The sequence below is a fragment of the Malurus melanocephalus genome, unplaced genomic scaffold (assembly GCF_030028575.1).
Source record: "Malurus melanocephalus ecotype Western Australia unplaced genomic scaffold, MMel_1.1 scaffold_543, whole genome shotgun sequence".
Taxonomy (NCBI): Eukaryota; Metazoa; Chordata; class Aves; order Passeriformes; family Maluridae; genus Malurus; species Malurus melanocephalus.
In genome coordinates this window covers 174,199-180,453 of record NW_026623775.1, presented here as the reverse complement: position 1 = coordinate 180,453, position 6,255 = coordinate 174,199, and positions in this window count along the sequence as shown.

Below are 6,255 nucleotides of genomic sequence, written 5' to 3'. Positions count from 1 at the left end.
TCCATCCATCCATCCATCCATCCATCCATCCATCCATCCATTGATCCAGAAGTTCCTCTGCTTTCAGGGCTGATGAAGCAGCCAGAGATGAAGAAAAAGTGAAATTTCTGACAGCAGGATAGGAATTTGAACAGCTCTTTGGGGTTTTCATCACTGAAAATTTTGCTGCTGAAGCCTGGCAGCCCTGTGAGCTGGGAGGGATCTGTCCCGGGGTGAGGAATGGGAATTCCTAAACAAATAGGGAAACAAATAGGGAAACAAATAGAGAAATAAATATAGAAACAAATAGAGAAATAAATATAGAAACAAATAGAGAAACAAATAAAGAGTTTGTAGGGAGAAAGGAGCAAACCAAGAGCTCTGAATCCATTTTGAAATGTGAAGCTACACAGCACCAGGGCTGCCAGATGGGCTGAAGGTCTGACCAGGGGGATGAGGGAAGGGCTTGTTTTCCCTCCTGGTGATGGGATTTTATAAAATATTCAGTGTAATAAATTCATCCCCAAGGCAGATGGAGGGACTGACACAGGGAGGAAAAGCTTTCTCCTTCCCTCTCCAAAGGAGCAGGGGGACAGCCCCTCTGAGGCAGGGGACAGACACCTCACAGCTCTGCAGGGACAGCACAGGGACTCTTTCCACTGACTTGATCAAATAATATCTTTATATTTCAGCCTCAACAAGGCCAGCATTTCACAGATTAAAACAGATCCAAATCTCAAGGAGGAACCAGCCAAGTTATTAAGAAGAGCTCAAGGGTACTTTTTAGCAGCTGCCTGGTACTAAATACACAACAATTTTTATGCATATTGCTTTCAGCACAAGGTCTCAGGGCTTGGGAAGAAACATAATTGGAATGATTTTTTATTTTTTATTTTTTAACATTTAATGCATCATAAATGGAGGAACTGGATTTGTATGGTAATTTGTTTGAACAGTACGGTATTAAGAAWAACAAGAGGAAGAAATCAATCTCACCAGTAAAAACTGAAAAAAAAAATAAAGTCTCAGAGCTCCCTTCACTAGTTTTAAATGATTTGAGAAATAAATTGTAACAGAAAAAGGGGAAAAAAAATCAACAGCATTCAGTATGCAGACCCACCTCACCTTTTAGCAATTCATATTTTAATCTGGCMGTTCGTCACAGCAGCTAATGGAATTTTAACACTATTTCTCTTTCTGTCTGGAAACTGAAAACAATTCTGTGTTTTATTCTTGAGCCACACAACTTTAAATAATCAGTCTTTCTAGTAACTTCCCCACCTGTTAAAAAACTGTCTTCTCCAGCAGGATTAGTTGAGGATGAACTTTTTAATTCCTCCTGTAATTCTCTCTGAATGGGAGCTTGTTGTCATATTTCAGTATTACAAATACAGTCCTTACAAGACTGCAGTAATTATATATATATATATATATATATATATATAATTGCTTATTTTTTATTTATGACTAGGACACCCAGGCACAGGGATATTGAGAGATGTGGCTGGGATGACAAAGAAAGAATTTTACAATGGTAACTGGATGGTAACCACAATATTCCCTCTTCCTTTCAATACTGAATCAGATATTTCAGTGTGCACTGTGAGTCAGGTGTGTGTCTGTGCACAGGTAGAGCTCAAAAATAACTATTTGTAAACAGACATATCCATAACAAAGTCTTTGAMATATCTGCTTTGAAGCTTTTGCAAGTTTTGCTCCCAGAAAATGAACACCTTCTGTCCATTTGCCTCTTCAAATTGTGAAATGGGAATTTCAGAGCTCGTGGTGGCACAGAGACAATCTCTGTGTCACCTGGCCCTGTGCAGACACCCTTCAGACAGCTCCTCTTTGAACCAAACCTTTCTCTGTCGTGATCATGTCTCTTTTTACTGGCTGTAAAAATGCATGAAAATGGTAAAAACCCCCAATCTCAGCACTCAAAGCAGACAAGTATCAGGCTTTAGAGGTCACCAGGAAAAAAAGTTATTATCTCTATGGCTGTACCTGTACCATATATTGGATATTTGTGGTGTTTCAGTGATCCTGAGGAGCACCACTGAAATGACTCTCTCCATATCAGTCATGGGAATGCTGGGATTCAGGAATGATTTGGGACTAAATAAAAAGCACTTTTTATGAAAAGCCTTTCTACAGCTCCCTATTTTTTATCTCACTGAAGGGTTTATATTGCCAAGATGTTTTCAGCTCTGCTAGAAACATCAAAATGCACAGTCCAAATGTGCCTGCAGGGTACGAGAGAAAAGGAAGGTTTGTACTCTTGAAAACTTCATTTATCAGCAGCAGCCTCCTGCTGATCATCACCAGGGCCTCTCTTTCAAGCCCCTCCATTGCTGAGCTCTCAGTGAGGTCCAAAATTCTGACCAAATTTGTTTCCTGATGTGCTCAGTCAGCTGTGCCCTTTGGTTTGGATCCCCTGAGGCTCAGAGATGGCAAAAAACCTTCCCCAAACGGTTCTCAGGGTGAGATTGATCCCCAGAGCTGAAACCAGGATTTGTTCTGCAGTCACGGCAGAGCTCCTCTCTCCAAATTTTGATCCCACAACTCCTGGGAATCCCTTCCTGATCCATCCCTCCTCTGGGGAACACTCAGCCCCAAGCCATGGCATCCAGCTTTTCCTCTGCCCATGCCACACAGCATCGACATTCCTGAAACATTTTAAACCCAGCTGATTCATCCCTCATGCAAAATTCATCGGGGCCCATGTAGGAACGATTATCCATTTAGGATTCCTTTCCTCAGGTGCTGTTCATTAACAGGCAGAATTTTCTAGAGAACCCAGAGGAAATGAGCACAGAAAACTTCAGCAAAGTTGGTTCAGGTTCAGTCTTTGTGTGTGGAGTGAAATGACACAGAAACGTTCACATCATGGACAATATTTCACATTTACACAGCACAGAAATGCCCCCAGTGGTTCATTTGCTTCAGGGGTGATTCAGAGTGGCCTCTCTCGGTTTTCATCAGAATTGACAGAGCAAAAAGAAACTTTTACAAGGAAATAAGRAACCAAACACTGCCAGCAATCTGTGGCTCAGTTTTCCAAGACGATTTGTGGCACAACAGGACCTTGGATCATGACCGGGATTTCCAAGGGCAGGGACRAAACAGCAATAATTTATAAAATTGTTTAATAAATCCAGGCTGCCCATGGCCTGATTTACCACATATTCCTGGGTCTTGCAGCATTATTTTACTGGAATCAATAATGCTGCAACTTGGTAAGGCTTGAATAATGAGGAGGTGAATCGAGTCCTTTACTGTCAATTTAATTATTCATACAAACGAGGCGTTTGGCAGGAGAGGGGATTTCTATTGCTTCATAAAGACAAATTATGAGGGAATAAACAGGAACATGGAGCAAACATTGCTGGACTGAATAAAACGYTGGCATCAATCCTTAAAGTTTACCTTGCAATGTGTAATGTCATAATTAAATGGAGAAAAGGAGGCCGAGCCATTCTTTATGGCCAATGAGTAACGCAGGGATCTGAAAAGAAGCTGAATTTCCATGTAACAAGCCTATCTAAATCCAATTAATTCCAGAAGTGCTAACCACCAGTGAACATAATGGAAGCATTTAAATAAATTTTTGGGCATAAAAATGCTCTTTTCAATCCCATTTATTTTTTTTTCCCCAAGTAACTGAAAAATGGTTTGATTTATGATTTATCCTAAGCTTTCCCATGGCACAAACATAAAGAACCTGGGGGGGGGGCAGGTCTGTGCACTGGCTGAGGCCAAAGGAGAATCAAAGCTCACAGACCACAGGCTGGGCACTCAATCAATAAAAGAAACAACATAATTTTGTGATGAAATTGCACCCATTGAAGATTCAGCACCAGGCTGATTTCTAAGCCAATAAATGAAGACAGCGCATGCTTTTAAAATTAATTTCTTTTCCTTATTTTTTTCCCCTCCCCTATTCCAGTGCATCCATATTTCCTCAAATAATTATCCTGATTTACACTTCTGTTTTCCCCCTGACTTTAAAAGCCTGAAATGCACCTCATGCTAGAGATGCCAGGCGAAGCAATTATGTTGGTATTACATTGAAGCGTTACAAAAAGCCTGTTTGGGGAGGAGGGAGGATTGACAACAGCACCTTTATTAAATTACAATGGCAAATGGTAAATTACAAACTGCTCCCTGCAGGATTGGGGGGCTGAAACACAGCCCATTTCCCAGTGAGATCGCCCATTATGCATAGACAATGTCAGTCTGGAGAATCTATATTTGCACATATGGATATAACCAGATAATTCAGATATTTTTGGCTGCTCTGACTGAGAAATATTGTCAAGGATGTACTGTGTGATCAAGCCAAAAATGCAACACCAAGCTGGGAGAGCCCAGGCCACCACAAACACATCACCACAAGGTCACAACAGCAGCCCCCTTGTACATCATCCATCAAAAACCCTGGAAAAAAACCCAAAAAAAACAGGAAAAGCATCCACGTTGTGGTGAAGTATCCCACTGGTGCCCAGGAATGGGTGGATTGATGATTTTCTGTGTCAGATGTTGGGGAACCTTTGCTGCATCAATTTCTCCGTCTTTTTCTCAAATATTTTACACTTTTGGCCCCTTCCAACACCCCTTCCAACATGTCCATAAATTCTACAGTTTTCTTATTTGCTCTATGGAAAAAAAAATAAAAGTATTCCTGTATTCTCTAAATATCTGACACAGGATTCTGGCCTAACARCAGAAAATGGAGAGATGAAATCACAAATGGAAGTGAACACCACCAGCATTCCCATCTCCTACAGCACCAGCTCTTACCAATACCTGAATAAAAACCTTGTGAATGGTTTAATTACTGAACTCTGCAGGGAAACCACTCTCATTTTAAAGGATAGGTGCTGCCAGATTCTCCCATGTGCCACAGACAAGATTTGAACTGCACCATCACAGCCATGAGGTTTAGAACCTCCTGCTCCTTCCTTGTGCTTGTTGTACAACAGGGGGAACAGAGGAAGGGCTGAACCAAATCACAGGAGGATGGAAAACTACCAGAGGAGGGGGAAAAAGGAGGAGAGAGGAATGTCATCCGTGTCAACAAATCAGGGAAGCATATGGAAACTGCGTTTAAGGCATAAGGGGTATGCAAAGAATTGATGTAAGCAGATGGCTAAAGAGCAAGGAGAGAGCAATTCCTGAGACTGTGAGGGAAGCAGGGAATGGAGAAAGAAATGAAGGATTATGAGCTTCATATTGAAAAGGGCGAAGAGAATTTAACAGGAGAACTACAGCAGTAGTTATGAAAATTAAAAAAAAAAAAAAAAAGAAAAAGTGAAGAAAGGCATCAGCAAATGTTAGAACTGAGCCAGGAATTCGCCTTTTTCACCTGGACAGAGACATCAGTGCTGAGGGGGATCTCCCCCAGCCATGGCAGCAGGTCCAGGAGAGCACAGAGTCTGGCTGGGGCAGAAGGACAGCTTTGGGGACAGTTTTGGGGACAACTTTGGGGACAGCTTCGGGATAAGTCCATATTTTAGACCTTCAGAGCTGGGTTCAGGGCCTGGCTTCCTCAGACACCAAATTAAGCATTTCTCTTTCGGGTGCCTTCATCTCCTGTTAACAAAATCCAGATAGAAACATTTCTCTCCATTCTCTGTCTCTGTCTGACAAATATTTGTRCAATTCTAGCCATCAATGAGCTCCTGATCTAGCTACAGATACTGCTCTTAGAGTGCCCAGACTTAGAAAAGAAAGCTTAAAACGAAAACCCATGAATTTCTCGATAAATAAATGTAGCACTTARATCACTCAATTGCATACAGCATTTACTCACTGCTTTGGATTTATTCACCTTCTTGTCAGCTGGTCTCAGAAAAATAACCTTTAGCACCACCACACAAGGTAAGGAGGAAATGCTAATTGCTTTTATCCTTCTGTGAAACAATCCATCCAAAGTTAATTAGAACAGGTTTGCCTTTTCTGCACAAAAACAATCCATAAGGAAGACGGATGGGCAGAGCAAGCACATCCTGCASAAAGGTGGTGGGATTTAAGCGATTCTGAGCTCTGCTCCCAGAACTCCACAGCCTTCAGGCATTTTTCTGCCCTTTCTCTGTGAATGGCATACTTAGGGCTGGAGTGAAAACCCCAGTGCTGAGGCCTGATAAGAAGTTAATCTTCTGGGCACCCTGTGGGCAGAGAGAGATGTGCCCCAAAAGTCCAATTAGCAAAGGCTTCTCATCCTGGGCTGTGCCACAGCCTTGCTCAGAGCTGGTGAGGAGCTGAGGAGCAGCAGCT